The sequence below is a fragment of the Rhamphochromis longiceps genome, linkage group LG3 (assembly GCF_057381845.1).
Source record: "Rhamphochromis longiceps isolate RC_006_pf linkage group LG3, R_longiceps_female_GT1.1, whole genome shotgun sequence".
Lineage (NCBI taxonomy): Eukaryota > Metazoa > Chordata > Actinopteri > Cichliformes > Cichlidae > Rhamphochromis > Rhamphochromis longiceps.
This window is the reverse complement of record NC_140559.1, coordinates 51,267,484-51,285,410: the sequence shown is the minus strand read 5'-3', so window position 1 is coordinate 51,285,410 and position 17,927 is coordinate 51,267,484. Positions and strand designations below refer to the sequence as shown.

The window sequence follows — 17,927 nt, the reverse complement described above, 5'->3', positions numbered from 1 at the left end:
GTGCCATTTACAATTAAGAAATACAGATAGTTTCTCTCTTTACTCTTAAAGTTAACAAATATGTTTTTTATATTTATCAATCTAAAAAAAATAAACATTTAGTCTGATTTGATGTTACAATTAAAAAATTGTTTGTTTTCTGAAGAGTATGTAAATATCTGGTTTCAACTGTATATTTGATGATTGTCAGCACAAAGAGGGAGATGGAGAGCAGAATGAGGACAGAACTGAGATGGAACAAGAGCAGGTGAGACACATGTTAGTCAAATGGTTGTTTACCAAAAGTATCACCGTATCATAGGTACACATGTATCTCATACCTAGTGTTTCTTTTTAGGTTTGCTATTTTTCAAATTCTATATTTATTAAGTTATGCAGGCTTGTTTGCACAACAAGGCTAAATAATTTTATAAACTTTTCTCAATCTAAATAGTGGACTTTGGTAGAATTAAAAAATAAGTGTAGTGCAGGTCTATGATGATTTTAGTGCTACTATCATCTAGTTCTGATTCTGGTTCTGTTTTGGTTAAGTCCTAAGTAGTCCTGATTTTGAACTGTTGTAGTCCTGTTTTAATTCTGGATCAGTTCTGGGTCTGGTTGAATTGGGATTTAGTCCTCGTGTCTTGATACAGCCCCGACTTTGTTCTGCCTTGCTGCTTAATTAAAAAACTAATTTAAGGTGTCCTACAGATGTGATATTTATTTTTCCCTATATGAAGTCATTCTTTTTTTTAACATAACTCAAAACAGCCTATTAATCTTTCAGTCATTTCTAACCCCCCCCCCCCCCCAATCCTACATGCATACTACCCTTTAGGGCTAAGCCCCGGGTGTATCAAATGTCTGCCTCCGCCTCTGATTCGGAAGCTGTTCAAACTAACTCAGTAAATAGAAACCTCTTGTTCATTTTGTGCCATGTATTGTCACATATGCTAAGCAATGTTCCCTCTAAGCTGCGCGCTTGCGCACTGCCTACACGGTCTCTGCGCACCGAAAATCTGCGTTGTGCACAAAAAAAGTCTAACCTGAATTGAAATTAAAATTAAAACTTTAACAATTCTGCTTTGCAGTGTTAGTCGGTAAGTGACTGTCTGGTCCCGTATGTGATTTAGCGATGGGATTTCCGGCTCTTTTTAGAGAACCGGCTCTTTCGGCTCGGCTCACTAAAAAGAGCCGGCTCTTTCGGCTCCGAACCGGCTCTTCTGGTTGTTTTGTTGCTTGAATTAATTTATTATTAATAATAATATAAAATTATGCACAAAAGGAATTACTGATGTAAAAAAAAAAGTGGTTTTATTTATATATTTTTATATATAAATATATGCGGTGGCCCCTAGAGACAAAGCACGTACAAACTCCAAAAAGCACGTCCAAATTCCAAAGCACATACAAACTCCAAAACACATTACTAGCGTTAACTGAACTTCCAAAACAGAGCTACCTAGATCACTTAAATTACACAATTGAAAGCATATGTGTATGGTTTGTGTATTTAAACACAAGCACTCATATATATTCAAATATATATATATTCATTTACCTGTTACTACCACACACCAAATCCAGTCGTTGGTACTTGTTGGCTTGTGTAGCCACTAGGTAACAAAAGCTCAATACTGCGCCTAGCATTCTGGAGCACTTCTGTTGTGTTTTGTATGTGTTTTGGAGTTTTTACGTGCTTCTGAGCTTTTACGTGTTTTAGAGTTTGTATGTGTTTTGGAGTTTGTATGTGCTTCGGGGTTTGTATGTGCATCTGAGTTTGTATGTGCTATGGAGTTTTTACGTGTTTTGGAGTTTGCACGTGCTTCGGAGTTTGCACGTGTGTTACACCGCTGAAATGATGGGCCAACTCATCTCCTGTGCAACATATTTATTTTTTTACAGTAAATTGTAAAAACAGAAAAATATGACAATCAGTTCTCATGCCGTACGCTGCCTCTTCACCACTGACGCTACTTCTTCTAGTGTAGCTGGCATTACTTTATACAAGTAACTTATACAGTTTCATATTCACATGCACCACTCTTATAAACTGCTTAAATCACAAAAATACATTTTACTGTATGCACAAGCACCATAGTGAATGCTCCTTACAGTTTTATCTTGTTTTTACTTCTGTTTTAATCTATTTATGAACCTGTCTTCTTAACTGCATTTATCAAACTAATCTCTTTCAAATAAACATTTTCTTAACACATTTTTACAGCATTCACTCTTCATGAACTAAACATAAAGCAATTCACATTTTCTCTTATTGTGCAAAACATATATATTGTGACTTTAACCCAAAAATACCTGCACTGAGCTCACAGAGTTTCGGTACAGTCTAACACTTGGATCGGCACAGGCTAACAACTGGACCAACTTGTAAATTAGCTCTTTAGCTTAACATTCGCCACACACAAGACATTTATCATTAATCGCCACTGCTGTCTGTCACGTTTAGAACCTCTGTTTTACATTATCAACCACCCAGTTTACCTGTAAAAACAGAAAAATATGACAATCAGTTCTCTTTGGCGCGCAGGCTGTATGCTGCCTCTTCACCACTGACACTACTTCTAGTTTCGCTTCAGCTACCGATGCGTACAGGACCGAGCTCCTCTGCTGGCGGAACTTATATAACATTAAAACTGACATTGCAGTGGCCTTACTAAAAGAAAGTGTCTCTGAGCATAAAATAAAATGGGGGGCTACTATTTTCATGTCTGTGTCTTTAACATAGTGCCACACTTGCTTCAGAGTTTATACGTGTTATGGAGTTTTTACGTGTTTTGAAGTTTGTACATGCTTTGTCTCTATATTTTTATTTATTCTCTCCACAGAAAATGTAATAAATAAATCATATAATAAAAAAACCACAACAGTTCAACTTTTAACTATTTAAATGTTCAGCTTTTTCCTTTTAAACATATTTAAAGTGTAACAACACAAAACACTGCAAACCATAACACAATTAAATATAAATTAAAATATGAAAACAAAAAGAAGATGCATGTTCTCTGTCATATAGGCCTGCATGAATAAACTTTCTGAATCCTTTATCATCCGCAACTGAAAATAGTTGATTACTATACCTTTCTAATGTGACATTGTTGTCCCTGGCTCCCTTTCTCTTGACTGCTATATGTGCAATTCTTCTTCTGACGAAGTTGTATTTTTGTATTTTCCTACTCAGTTGTATATAGTATTGTATTTCTATTTTATTCTATTGTGTATATTATTCTATTCTATTTTATTCTATTGTATATAGTATTTTATTTTATTCCATTGTATTTTATTGCATTCCAGTGTTTTCTAATTTCTGCTACATAGCTTTGCACTCTTGCTGTAACAAAACAAATTTACCACCTGTGGGACTAACAGAGGTCATCTTATCTTATCTCTCTCTCCTTCCCGCTTTGTTCCTGTGCTACTGCATGTGTAACTACCGCCCCTCCCCCCTCTGCCCAGCATAAAGCACAAGGCTCGCATGCGGAGTGAAGCGGGGAAAACAGTGCGAGAGACAGAGTGAGAGAAAGAAAAGAAAAAAACCCCCACACTCGCGTCGTTCACATCGAAGATCCAGCTCTAAGAGCCATTTCGTTCGCAACCGACACATCACTAATGTGATTAGAACAATGCCACCTCATCGATAGTCCAGCCAATGATGCGATTCACATTTGTATATACGCAGCTAATCAACGACAGGCTATGACAGCGTCCTTATGTGCCGACACCGGTGTTTTAGCTAGCAAAGCGGCGTGGCTGATGTGGAGTGAAGCCACGTTAATGACAACGTGTACAACCATTGGAGATGTGAGCAGGACAGACGGAACAATTGGCGGAAAAAGTGTGGACTTTATACCAGTTTTTAAATTGTCTTGATAGGCCACGTAAAACCAGAGTTATGATAAAAATATTTGCAATGTTTGGTTTTCTTTCTGAATACTATCGTTGTTTATATTTACTGCGGGAAGAAACGGTAAAAACTGCCCTTTTATAAGGAAAACGCTCCAAAGCACTCTCCAGAGAATATGCATCTTCTTTTTGTTTTCATATTTTAATTTATATTTAATTGTGTTGTGGTCTGAAGCGTTTTGTGTTGTTTCGTTTTAAATTTGTTGAAAAGGAAGAAGCTGAAAATTTAAATAGTTAAAAGTTGAACTGTGAATAGTTGGTTTTTGTATTATATGATTTATTTATTACATGATTTATTTATTACATTTTATGTGGAGTGAATAAATAAAAGTATATTTACGGTGGCCCCTAGAGACAAAGCGCGTACAAACTTCAAAACACGTACAAACTCCAAAACACGTAAAAACTAGTGATGGGATTTCCTGCTCTTTTTAGAGAACTGGCTCTTTCAGCTCGGCTCACTAAAAAGAGCCGGCACTTTCGGCTCTGAACCGGCTCTTCAGGTCGTTTTGTTGCTTGAATTAATTTATTATTAATAATAATATAAAATTATGCACAAAAGGAATTACTAATGTTAAAAAAAGTGGTTTTATTTATATATTTTTATATATAAATAACTGTGGTGGCCCCTAGAGACAAAACACATACAAACTCCAAAAAGCACGTACAAACTCCAAAACAAATTTCTAACATTAACTGAACTTCAAAACAGAGCTACCTTGATCACTTAAATTACACAATTGAAAGCATATGTGTATGGTTTGTGTATTTATACACAAGCACTCATATATATTCAAATAATTAAAAAAAAAAAAAAAGTTCATTTACCTGTTACTACCACACACCAAATCCAGTCATGGTACTTGCTGGCTTGTGTTGCCACTAGGTAACAAAAGCTCAACACTGCGCCTAGCATCCTGGAGCACTTCTGTTGTCTTTTATACGTGTTTTGGAGTTTGTACGTGTTTTGGAGTTTGTACGTGCTTTGTCTCTAGGGGCCACCGTAAATATACTTTTATTTATTCACTCCACATGAAATGCAATAAATAAATCATATAATACAAAAGCCAACTATTCACAGTTCAACTTTTAACTATTTAAATTTTCAGCTTCTTCCTTTTCAACTAATTTAAAGTGAAATAACACAAAACACTGCAAACCACAACACAATTAAATATAAATTAAAATATGAAAACAAAAAGAACATTCATATTCTCTGGCTATGTCCACACGTACACGGGTATTTTTGAAAACGGAGATTTTCTGTTTTCGTTCTAAAAAATAATCCCATCCACATGTAAACGCAGAAATGAAGGAAAACACTAGGAACATGCCAAAGCAACAGGTGGCGATATAGTACTAACCGTGTAGAAATGTTGGCCAATCAGAAGTCTAGAAGCCTTGGTGGGAAATAGTAAACAAAGATGAGGCATAGAAGCAGAACCAAGTTGTACGTGTGGAGGGACGGTAACTGTGTGTGTATATGTAATCATTTAAACACTGCAGAGAGTACAATTAACAGTAACAGTATTGTAGAAATTCATTTTACCGAAACAATAACGTGGCGCACAGTGTGACGTCAAAAAGGCGCACACCTTTGACGCTGCGTTTTCTCAGTTTTCCTCATCCACACAGAAATGCAAAAACAGAGTTTTTGAAAATATCCACCCTGGCAGGCGTCTTTAGAAATCTCTATTTTCAGTGACCGAAAACGCAGTTTACGTGTGGACGAAAAGTGCAAACACATAGAAAAATCTCCGTTTTTTTAAAAAAACCGGGTACGTGTGGACGTAGCCTCTGTCATATGGGCCTGCATGAATAAACTTTCTGTATTCTTTTTCATCCGCAACTGAAAATAGTTGTGGATGATTACTATACCTTTCTAATGTGACGTTGTTGTCACTGGCTCTCTCTCCTTCCTCCTGCGACTGTAACTACCCCCCGACCTAGGACCAGAGACAATTCCTTCTTGAATGAAGACATTGATCTGACAGGTGTAAAATGGAGCCAATTGTGTTTATTATTAAATTATTGGGGAGGGAGCGGAGAAGGGAAAACTAAGCTGGAACAGAGGTGGAGGATGATGAGGCAGGAGTGGCCCTCCGGAGGAAGAGGCGGAAGCATTTTTTCTTCTTTTTGAGTTGCTTTTCCACAAGAACTTTTTCTCTAGTATGAGGGATCTCAACTCGTCCACTGTTTCTGTATTTTGCTTCTCAAGTTTGTTGCATGTTCTTTCCACTTCTTCTAATTTGGCTTGTTCTTCTTCGAGCCTTTCTTTTAGTTCTTTAGCTGCTGCCTCCTGTTTTTGCACTTTCTCCTTTTCTCTTTCCACTTCAGCTGTTGTGTACTTAATTTTGTTGTGAAGTTCTTGCAGTTTTTGGTTTGTCTTCTCAAAGTCCTGGACAAGAAGAAGTTTTTCTTCGTTCTGCTTTATGTACTGTTGTTCTTTCTCTTGATGCAGCTCTTGATATTTGTTCTGTGTTTCATAATGCATTGCCTGCAGTGTTCTGTATTTTCCTTCCATGCCTTGGAGTTGGCACTGCATGTCTCCCTGGTTTATGACCAGTTGTTCTTTCACTTCAAGGATTTCTGTATTTTTTTGCAAAGCTTCATCAAGCTTTACTTGCAAGCCTTCATTGTTTTTCTCAATGTTCTCAATCTTGCAATCTAAGGCTTCGTCCACACGTACACGGGTATTTTTGAAAACTGAGATTTTCCGTTTTCGTTTTAAAAAATAATCCCGTCCACACATAAACGCAGAAATGAAGGAAAACGCTGCTAGGAACATGCCAAAGCAAAAACAGAGTTTTCGAAAATATCCACCCTGGCAGGCGTTTTTAAAAATCTCAGTTTTCGCGTTTACGTGTGGACGAAAGGTACAAACACATAGAAAAATCTCAGTTTTCAAAAATACCCGGGAACGTGTGGACGTAGCCTCTGTCATATGGGCATGCATGAATAAACTTTCTGTATCCTTTATCATCCGCAACTGAAAATAGTTGTGGATGATTACTATACCTTTCTAATGTGACGTTGTTGTCACTGGCTCTCTCTCTCTCTTTTCCTCCTGCTCTGTTCCTGTGCTACTGCGACTGTAACTACCGCCCCTCCCTCAGACCTGGGACCAACGACAATTCCTTCTTGAATGAAGACATTGATCTGACAGGTGTAAAATGGAGCCAATTGTGTTTATTATTAAATTATTGGGGAGAGAGGGGAGGGAGAGGAGAAGGGAAAACTAAGCTGGAACAGAGGTGGAGGATGATGAGGCAGGAGTGGCCCTCCGGAGGAAGAGGCGGAAGCATTTTTTCTTCTTTTTGAGTTGATTTTCCACAAGAACTTTTTTCTCTAGTATGAGGGATCTCAACTCGTCCACTGTTTCTGTATTTTGCTTCTCAAGTTTGTTGCATGTTCTTTCCACTTCTTCTAATTCGGCTTGAAGAAATTAGCTACGTCCACACGTACCCGGGTACGTGTGGACGTAGCTAATTCTTTCTGTTTCATCTCCTGTTGCTTTTTGTCTAGAAGGAACTCGTCATATTTGTGCATTGTTTCTTCAAGCCTTGCCTGCAGCATCCTGTCTTTTCCCTCCATGTGTTGGAGTTGCCTCTCCATGTCTCGCTGCTTTATGTCCTGTTGGTTTTTCTCTTCGAGGATTGCTTCATTTATTTGCAGAGCTTCATCAAGCTTTACTTGCAACTCGTCATTTTGTTTCTTAATGTTCTTAAGCTTGCGGCCCATTCGCTTTTGTTTGATCTGCTGTTGCCTTTTCTCTTGAAGAACCTCTTCATTTGTTTCCTGATTTTTATCATCCCTTGCTTTCACCACTATGTCACCACTCTGTATTTTATTTTGTCTCCATCTTTTCGAGTTGATCGTGCATCTGTCTCTGTCTCATGTTCTGTTGTTTCTTCTCTTGAAGGATTTCTTTAATTTTTTCTAGAGCTTGATCCAGCTTTCCTTGGAGCTCTTGGTTCTTTTTCTCCATGTCTTTGATATCCCATTGTTTTTCATCAATAATACTCTCCTTTTCTTGAAGCTGGTAGGACATTTTTTTTAATTGAGCACTCTGTCTCTCATTTTCCTCCATCAATGACGCAATCTTCTCTCTGTTAAGAAGATTTTCATTCTCCATTTCTGCCAAGCGCTTCTCTAATTCTACTTGTTCATCCCAAGGAAGAGAGGAGAGGTAAGGGTCTTCTGGTTCATCCCAGGGAAGAGCACCGGGGTCAACTTCTTGACTTTTTGGTTCTTCACCTTGAGACATGTTGGAGTCTTGAGTCAGGATCCAAATGTTTCCAAATGCTTCTCTGGCGAACAGTTGAGGGCTGCAAACAGAAATGCTGCCAGTAATGGACTAAAAGTCATTGTTTTTCACCGGTAATACTCTAAATCTGTGCCACGAACAGTCGAAGGCTGCGAACATAAATGCTGCGAATAACAGACAAAAGGACGTTGATTTTCACCCCTATTTATGGGTTTAAGGGTCAAAAGATAAAAGGAAGAATTGGAGGTAAGCTCCTAAAAGTGTGTGTCGTCATCATTCTGTAAACCAATGAGGTTGTCACATTACATCACTTTTTTAAAAATTCTTACAAATTATCAGTAACGCTTCAATCTCTGTTAGGAAGTCTAAATCACACATTAGGCTAACAAACACTCCCAGAATGCTTCCAGTTTCATTCTCACGCGATTCATGTGTTTCTCTGCCCTTTAGGTCAGTCCATTGAGGGGTGCAAATCTGTTATCATCGAAAATGAGGTGTTTGTCATTGTGGCTCAGCTGTTTGGTGGTTCCCACATTTATAAGTTTGATGACGACCAAAGCAGGTTCAATAAGTTCCAGGATATCGAGGTGTCCAAGATCTCTAAGCCCAATGATATTGAGGCCTTCCAGATTGGCTCTGATTGGTTCTTTGTGATTGCTGACAGCTCAAAAGCTGGCCTCTCCACCCTCTACAAGTGGAATGATATTTCAGACACTTAAACACCTCAAACCCACTGTCAAATATGCTGGTTCAAGTGTGGTGATTTGAGCTTCTTCTGCAGACACAAGCAATAAAGCACCTTGCAGTCAACGAACTCCTCTGTATGCCAAAGATTTTTATTATATTTATTTTTGTATATTTTGTTACATAAATTTGGTTTATTTTTGTCTTCCAGGCTGAAAATAATTTAGACAGAGCCTATGTTCCAGCTATCTTTGATGATTTTCGACGTCTCATGGATCCTTGGTCTGAAGTTATGAAGCCATTGTTGATTTCTACATCACTGCTTAGACCAGTGTTGGATTTAATGGATGACCTAAAGACTTTCATGGGAGCCAGCAAGGAGTACATGAATAAGTACTTTGAGACAACAGCTGCAGAAATCAATGACAATGAAGAGAAACTACGCAGTGTGATGGCAACACTAACACAACTAGAAAATAATAAAGATGAACTGTAGCATGTTAGTCAGCGTCTGTCTCTGGTATTAAATGTTCTGTATGTGTAAAACTTCTCTTTCATACTGTGCTGCTTCTAAATCAAAGCTAACTGAACACTTGACTTATAAACTTTGACAAGAAAGTTTTTGTCATACTTTTTCATTGTCTTTGTTATATCAGGTCTAACGCAAACACAAAACACTAAACTGAGATTTTTGTCTCTTTGGTAATCATATTAACTGACAGTTGTTGATTTATGTGTAGAAACACGTCAATGTGAATAAAGACATTAAAACTGTTAAAACTTAAAACTAAAAAACTAAATTAAAATGTATATCACTGACATCAGATGCACAATTTAATGTGCACAATACAATAGTACTATGTTTTGTACATTTTCATTTTGTTATCTTTGTTTGTTTTTAAACATACTTACATGTTTACAGACAGAAAGAAATCAGAAAAGAGTAGCGTGACAAATTTCTGGTCATCATCTTTTCCTGCCTCATCCAGGTCCTCAATTTCCAGGTTGTTGTCTGGAGCAACGTTAGCCTCGCCAGTCACTGTAACGTCCTGCTGAGAGCTGAAGAGTCGACTCAGGTCTGGTAGAGAGCATGTCCGCAGCATCTTGGGGTTGTTGGCATCAAACATGCCTGTAGAAAGACCAATGAGGAGTGCATTCTGGTGTTTGGAGCGTAGAGGTGAGACAGAGCGTGAGCGAGAGGCCAGAGAGGAGGATGATTCATCCATGGAGGACTGGGCTGAGAGGATAGCGAGGGCGGCAGTGCGTCGGTGGGCCGGGGAACACAGTTTCATAAATAGGGGCTCCTCATGCTGAGCTGATGGCTCAGGAGCTTTGTCTGCACTCTGCTCAGCCTCTTTGTTGCCTGTTGGTCTTATATCGCCCTCTGCTGGCATTTGCTGTTGGCCTTCCTGCTCCCAAGCCTGCTGCACACTGTTTGGAGGATGTGAGGCCTGTTTAGGGGTTTCCTCTAAAAACACCGACTCCAAGTCTGCTGGATCCTGAGTCTCAGTAACGCTGGTTGGCAGTGTTGGGCTCTCTATTGCAGCAGCCATGGAGATTTCTTGATGTGAGGCCACATCTGTAGCTGCAGGACTCTCAGCCACTACAGGGGGTAACACTTCTTTAGGTATCTTCACAATGCCAGCTTCTGCTGTCATCTGGTTTAATTTAACAGGACTAGAAGATTCGTCCTCACATATGGTGAGAGTCTCCAGTGGCTGAGTGAGTGGCTGAAGTTCTGCCTCCTTAAGTACCTTCAGCACCTGAGAGTCTGGACTTGCTCCCCACATCTTCCTGGGAGCATCTTCCTGTAGCACAGCCATCTGTATAACTTCGCCCGCTGTTTGCTCAATGGTCATGAGGGATGTATCCTCTAGAGTTTGCTGAGCTGCAGAGAGGACAAGTGGAACTCCTGCCTCCCACTTCTTCCTGTCACCACCAGAGGACGGCCTACCATCTGGAGATGCTGAAGTGGTGCTTCCTGTGGCACATGTTTCCTCTAAAGTTTGCTGAGCCACGGGAAGTACAGGTAGCTCTGCTGCTTCCCACTTCTTCCGGTCTTCATTGGAAGAGGGGCGCTTGTCTGTATCAGACTGGTTTTGGGTTGGAGCAGGACTTGATTCTGCTGGGGCGGAAGGAGACTCCTCCACCTCCTCCACTGGGCTTTGAGCTTTAAGGTTCTGGTTAAGTCTGCGCAGAATCTGCTTCTTCTCACTCTGGATCATGGTTGCAGACTCTGGTTCAGGCAAGCTCTCCTTTAGTGGCGTCATTGCTCCAACGTTCTTTAGGGCAGCAGTCATGGATATAGCTGGGGTGGAGGGTTTGGGTGTAGGCAGGGCTGGAGTTTTGGCAGCTGGTTCTGGCTGAGAGGGGCCTGGCTGTGGAAGAGGACTATCAGAGGTAGACGATACTGCTTCTGAGGCCACTATATTTGCTCCCGCCATGCCACCTTTGACCCCTCGTGCTGCAAGATGGTCCTCCCATGCCCTTTTTTCTCTCTCATATGCTTCTCTCCTCTTCTTCTCTAGCTGCTCTTTGAGAAGAGCTGCACGGGCATTAGCTTGTGCTTTTAAAGCCTCTATCTTCTTTCTCCTGAGCTCGGCCTCCTCACTGGACTCCTGGCTGTCAGAACCATCGCTATCATACTTCTCTCCTCTGAGTCGAGCTTTGATCTGCTGGCGCTCATTGAAGTTCTGCAAGCGGATCTGTCTGAGCCTTGCCAAGTACTCCAGCTGTCCTTCAGCACGGGCTTTGTTGAGCATAGCTTCCCTCCTCCGCTGCAAAAACTCCTCAACTTGAAAGGCTCGCCCAACTGCCATTTGACCGCGCTGCCTGCTAATATGGGCTTGTTTGGAAACATGCTGCAGCCTGTGGAGTTCTCTCTTGATTACGTCATGGTCTAGTCGTCGAGCAGGGCCGTTAGGAAGCACTGTGCCTGCAGCAGCTGGTACACGAATGGGACTGCAAGGTCCAGCTGAGGAGCTCTCCCTGCTGACATCTTTAGGCGTCGGTCTAGCCATTTGGTCGAGGATTGCATGGTAGTGTTCATAAGAGCTTTTACCTGGGAGAGGAGCTAGAGTAGAACCCTGAACAGCAGCAACATGTGCACCTCTCTTTCCACCTCCTACAAAACACTTTCTCTCTGGGCTGCTACCTCCACTAGAACTCAAGACATGCTTCCAGCCTTGTTCTCTAGCTTGGTTTATTCGATTGATCTTTTCCTTTTCATATCTCTTCATCTGCTCCGCTTTCAACATGAACATCTGCTCTCTCTGTTTCCTTTCTTTCTCAATCATCTCCATCCTCTTCTTTCTGATGCCATCCTCGTGTTTTTTCCTCTCTTCTTCCACTTACTCACTCTTCTCTGGGGGGTTGCTGGGAGAAGGGCCGGTTTGTGTTTTCCAGCTGGTTTCTTGTCTGCAGGCTTTCTGGCTCTATCTGGGACCTTCCTCACAGTTAAAGGCACTCCGTATTTGGCGGCTGGTTTTGTAATCTTCTGGGCTGAGGCTGATGGCACCTGTGCCACACCCGATTTAGGCTGCTTGTGAAGAAAAGTATGGCGAAATTCCTGAGCAATGATCTGTGGTGTGAGAAACTTCTCAATCCTGCAGGAGAGGAAAGGTTTGTCCAGTATGCTGTTGACTGAGGGTCGCTCTCGAGGGTCGCGTTTAAACAGCTGTGCAAGGAGAGATCGCACTTCTTGGGAGTAGTGACAAGACACAGGAGGGTACGACCCACGAATTATCTTAACCCTCCTGCTTTCTTGGGACCGTTTTCGGCCATTTTCATGTTTTAAATGCCTGCCATTTCCACTGTGTTCAGTGGAATATAACCAAACTTGCCAAAGGATAGTTTTTTTCTGTCAATTTTAATATTTCAGTGTGAATTTCTTAAATCAGCCTAAAATGGCTGAGCAGCAAAAATCCTCACACCCGTAACCCTGGGGACCGTTTTCGGCCCATTGACTTCCATTATAAACGCTATTTTTCACTGCAAAATTATTACCGTTAAAGTAATCGTCATGATTTCTGTTTCAGTTTCGTTTTGAACTAGGGGCCTTAGAATTGTAATTTTTTTATTTGTCCACCAGGTGGCGCCCTTGGTTCACATTTGACGCCTGCTCGAAAGTACACCTTTCCAGCGGGCTGCTGGAGACAGACCCGCGGGAGAGGGAGACGCATTCCCGGCGTGCAGCAGTAGCTTGGCCCGCTGCTCGGGCGGGACCATTTTCTCCCCTTAGGGATGTTAGAGGGTGCATTTTTTTTTAATCAACAGGAAATGACGTATTTGTTGTCATGTGGTATCGGACGTGTTTGCTGGAGACACGAGAACCAGCCATTTTGCCCGGGGCTGCTCGAGATAGACCCCGGGGGAGAGGCACTAATCCCGGCGTAGCAGCAGCAGCTTGGCCGCCTGGGGACCATTTTCTGCTTCTGCAAAAAAAAATAAAAGTAGATCGAAATGAATGTTGGTGCCAATCTTTTGTCCATCTAAAGGCCTAATTATAATAACAATCAAATATTACTTCAAATGTTTTTTTTTTTAAATATTTAGTTTTTTGTTTTTTGGGGCTAAAAACACAGGGCGCTCATGTAATACAACTGGGATTTAAAGGGTTAAGAACCAAGTTCTTCATGTTGCCAGCCTCAAATGCATGCTTAAGAGTGCACATTTCATACAGAACACACCCTAGGGCCCAAATATCACTTTTGTTATTGTATGGTTTATTTTCACAGATCTCTGGTGACAGGTAATATGGTGTTCCTATGCATGTTCTTGCCAGTTCTACAGTGCTGTTCAGCACCCTTGCAATTCCAAAGTCTCCAAGCTGAACTGTTCCATCTTTTGTCAAAAAGATGTTCTGTGATTTTATGTCTCTGTGGAGAATTTTTCGATCGTGTACATGCTTGAGCGCAAGGCAGATCTGCACAAACCAATCTAGGATTTGTGCTTCTGAGAACAGTACCCCTTTCTGAGAGTTGATCTTTTTGAATAGGTCTCCACCCTCGCAGTAGTCCATCACAATATACAGGCAGCCACCCTCTTCAAAAGATTCCTTATACTGGACGATGTTTGGATGACTCATTGTACGGTTTTTACTAAGCTAACTACCTTTAATTTAGTAAACTCCCACCGTAAGGGTGTGTTTTAACTGATGAAACTGTGTCGTACTCAGGCTCGGACATCTGATTGCTGCCTTTTATAAGTTTTATTGCACAAGCATAAACTAACACCAGTAACAGTAACCGTGCCTTTACAGAAGCCAGGTAATCAACAGCTTGGCTTCATCAGTCATAACAGCAATATCAATGAAAAGAAGATCCGGCAGGTAGGATCTATGAGCGGCCGTTAACACGTACCACCCCAGACTTAGATAAATCACTCCGTCTTAAATAAATTTGACATTTAAAGCAAATATGAGTCTGGCTGATAATAAATCACAACAAACAAATTGGCATGTTAGTAATATGGGAAAAACCACACACTCATGTTGGCAAGAACAGCAACTTCCTTCCGAGATTCCTGCCTCTCTTTGCTGGACATTCCAGATATGCCAATCTCCTTGATGACATATTGGTGTCCACGATCTTTGGATTTGACCAGGATAGCCTTTCCAAATGAACCTTCCCCAATTTTCTTCACCTTTTCGTACTTGTCCATGTTATTGGAATGACTGGCTCCACATGCTGGATCATTAGTCTTTTCTCGCTGCCTTTCTCATAGAGGTTTGGGTACCTGATACTGTCCTCGCACTCTCTATCAGGAAATCTTTCCTGCCTGTGGCCATCTCCCTGTACAACACATCCACTTAACACACTGGTTACTGCTACAATTACACGTTTCTTTTCCAGCTATTTATTTATGAGTGACTTATGTATGTATATATATGTATATATTGTACTATTCTTAGTTAGCGTATTGTCTGTCTTGTCTTAATGTTGGTTTATGTTGGTTTATAATGGAGCACTGTAACAAAAAATAATTTCCCCCAGGGATCAATAAAGTATTCTGATTCTGACCAGTGGTAGCTCCTGAAGTGTGTGCACTGGGCTGATGAAGACAAAGAGGATCAGTTAAAGATATTTGGGTTCTTTTTTTTTTTTTCCCCAAAGCTTCTGCTCTTTGTGTTTGTTTATTTTACATGAAGTTTTTGTTTATCCAATTTTTTTAACCAATTAAATGCAACTGTTCTTGCTCACAGCCCAACTTTAAGAAGAAGAATTACAAAAGAAAATGTTTTAATTAGACTCCGATTCTCAAATTGATATTACTGATTGGATCATATAGATGGAGTTTAGAACTTGATTTTTTTAGCCCATAGTTCCTGTATTTTGTCAACTGGAAAACACATAATTTATAATATAATAACTTTTTCATAATTATGGAATTATGAAAACAGTGGAAACATTTACTTTTTCTCCAGTAAATGAGGATAGTTTTCTTGGCAATATGAACAGCTGTATCTTGAATTTATCAGTATGCAAGTCCAAAGCCTGCTGGTATTATAATGTAGTGTTTCTCAGTTTTCAGTTTGTAAAGGCAGCAGCAGCATATTCTCGAAAAAAGTGTTTTATTTGAAATACAACACAATTTTTGTTTATTGGGGATATCAGTAAGAGACATCACTCTGTCAGTGAGGCTCTTCCTCTCTCCTTGTGAGAAAACTTGCATGATGTGTAGCAGCTGTAATGTTATCAGAATCTGTTTCCATTATGTGTCTTGTTTCTTTGTCTGAACAGCATTTCCTGCCCATGTAATGGTGGATTTCCTGTTAACAAACTAGACCCATTTCAAATGAAGCTCCACATATAGAAGTGCCTCCCAGAAAGCACAGACTTTCTTTTGCATTTGCTGCCTCAGTTCTTCCATTTCTGTGTGGAAACTAATCTATAAACAGAAATGAAAGTATCCTTTCAAGAAAATGCATCATTAACACATGAAAAAGATCAAACAAACAAAAATCATGATAAGCATAATCAAGGAAGTGGCCAATTTTCTTGCAAAGATAACCCAGAGGCCCAGACAGGCCACCAAGACCATATAAGGTTAGACATATCCAGTTCTGGGAACACGCGTTCCCAAGCCTGGGAACACTTTAGGCCAGCTGAGAGATATAATCTCTCCAGTGTGTGCTGGGTCTGTCTAAATACATTCATTTTAATAAAAATTAAAAATGAGAAATGTTATATTTTGCTTTAACAATTGACCATGTTAATTGACATTGAAATGGTTTTAACTTTAATTATTTAACTTTAGAACATCCATAGGTGCATCCTTGGTTGCCAGTCTTGAAGAAAACGAGCACATATCCAAACATGAAAGATGCATGACCCGGATACTTATTTAACACTTAATGGAGCGCTGTGGAGAAAGCTGATTATTTCTTGTACATAAAGGGGCTTCTTGATCAGAACGTCAGGGACACTGAGCTGTGCTGGCCCAAGTAAAATGACACCAGTGGTAGCTCCTGAAGTGTGTGCACTGGGCTGATGAAGACAAAGAGGATCAGTTAAAGATATTTGGGTTCTTCCCCCCCCCCCCCCCCCCCCAAAGCTTCTGCTCTTTGTGTTTGTTTATTTTACATGAAGTTTTTGTTTATCCAATTTTTTTAACCAATTAAATGCAACTGGTCTTGCTTACAGCCCAACTTTAGGAATAAAGGCAATTTTCGCATCATCAATAGTAGATCAGTTTCCATGTTTAAAGGACTGCCATGGCACACTATATGCAGGTATGTACACTTCAATGAATGGACACAACAATTGAAAAACCTGAATACTGGTCAGTATTTCAATCAGTATCATTGTGACCATAAAAAATAAATATACTCAATTCCAACATCTAAAAAATGTAAGCACATTATATGTCTTGATGCATGCTCAGTTATCCAGGTAAGTAAATCCCAAAAGGTTGATTCTGTTCATCTGGACATTTTCAGTGGAAGAAACGTTTCGTCACTCATCCAAGTGACTTCTTCAGTCATATGCACATTGTAGATGCATAAATAACATTTGTTTTAAATCTTTTGCGGAGTTGGCAAAAAGGTTTGTATAACCTTGTGACTGTATAAAGTATGTGAAACATGATACTTGATCTAACAGTACATTGCAAACATTCACAACCACAGACTGGTGTGCTTTATAGTTGTTTTGTCCTCTCTGAGCAAATGTCAAGCATAGTGTCCGAGCTCACCACTCCGGGATTACAGAGAACTGTATGCTCAACATTGTGAAGCCAATGTGAGCTCTAACTGGACAGATGGAAGGTTTGTCCAAGGCAGCTGCTTCTGCCTGCAGCTTAGAGAACTCATACTGGAGCACATCCAGAGCACAGACGAGGAACTCGTGGGCATCCCGCACACAGACACACACAGAACAAAACACAGTTTCAGGTGCAAATGTACAAACAGAGATGAGTGTGCTGCGTAGTGCACAAAGACAGCTGCTTACTTTCTGATCGTCATCGTCAAACTCTTGATGAGACTTGGTGACTGTGTTTTTAAAAGCAGTCAGGACAGAGCTTTTGTGCCAGCTGTCATTGAAGCAGCTCACTCATGGAGCTGTGGACTCCACAGAGGGAACAAATCTACAACTTACACAGTGAAACCTGATTCAACTCAAATATTCAGACAAATGAGAAAACTGTGATTAAATGTAGCTCATATCCAATACACACCGTAGTGGAGGGAGTTTACACCTCCATCAGCCTCTCTAACATAATGATGTAATGCAGACCTGCTGTCAGTGTAAATCTCCAGGACATGTCAGCAAAATCAAATTTAATAAACTGAAATGGGGGACTTACCTAACACTAATATTTCATATAGTACTTCAATCCAATAATGAGTTCAAGGAGTTTGTTTTAAAATATGATTGAACAGAAAACCAAAATGCGAATGTGGAAATAACAGTAGCCAGCTGCTGCCACAAGATGGCGGCAAAGTAAAGGTTGGCTGCAAAGCTTTATGACAGAAGCTGTTTGATAAGAAAGCAGAGAGATCGCTTTACTTTGGGACATTTTGGTCAATGTGTATTATTACATTTGATTAAACAAGCACTGATTTTCCTCCAGGCTT

At 40.3% G+C, this 17,927-nt stretch overlaps 1 pseudogene; it reads right to left on the bottom strand.

Annotated features, from left to right (window-relative positions):
- Positions 1-9,759: 9,759 nt before the first annotated feature.
- LOC146675154 (serine/threonine-protein kinase Nek1-like) lies at positions 9,760-14,512 on the bottom strand (annotated as a pseudogene).
- Positions 14,513-17,927: the final 3,415 nt, after the last annotated feature.